The sequence below is a fragment of the Rattus rattus genome, chromosome X (assembly GCF_011064425.1).
Source record: "Rattus rattus isolate New Zealand chromosome X, Rrattus_CSIRO_v1, whole genome shotgun sequence".
In the NCBI taxonomy this organism is placed as follows: domain Eukaryota; kingdom Metazoa; phylum Chordata; class Mammalia; order Rodentia; family Muridae; genus Rattus; species Rattus rattus.
The window spans coordinates 113,237,767-113,238,541 of record NC_046172.1 but is presented as its reverse complement, the minus strand read 5'-3'; positions in this window follow the sequence as shown (position 1 = coordinate 113,238,541).

Here is a 775-nt window from a genome sequence, read left to right as displayed (position 1 = left end):
ATGGGAGAAAACAGTGACCCTCTGAGGATCTTTCTGGAACTTTTCAGAATCAGAATCTGGGATTGTTATTATATCTATTCAAAAATCATGTTTAGACATCCTGTCTTAGGCATGATGTTTCCTTTTGTCTACGAATTTTATTTTCTGTTGTTTCTTCCTTTGACTTTGGAAAGCCAATCCTCAGATTCCGTGGTTATTAACCCCTTTGTGATACAACCACAGAAACTAGGGCAAGGCATGAAGAAAGGAATGAGGGAATGAGGTGGTTCTACAACTTGGGCCTGTTCTTGAAGTAGGTTTGCTGGTCCCTTCAACTTTGATAATAGAAAAGTTCATTAAGGGGAAGAGAGATAACAAAGCAGTCTGCCCTTCTGGCTTTCCCAGCCCCAGGAAACACAGGCCATTTCCTGCTTCTGGTCATGGACAAGATTCAGCCTGGTTCTTTCTGAGGTCAAACTGCCTGACTAGTTTCTCTGTTTCTTTTTCTCATCACTTTTATTGGGGAAAATGATTCTGTCTAATTTGGAGATTTCATAAAATACTATTTCTGTCCCTCGCGCGACTTCCCGCCGGCAAGAAACACGCGGGTACATAGAAATCCTTACTGTGACCAACTTTATTATAATCTTAAAGAGGAAGCCTCGGCGCACCAACATGGTGCGCTTATAAACACCCTAGCCCGGCGCATCCACACCTGATTGGTTGTTTACCCATGATCTCATCAGGCACGCCCCGGAGTGGGCAAAGACCTGGTGAACAAGGCACTCTTGTACAT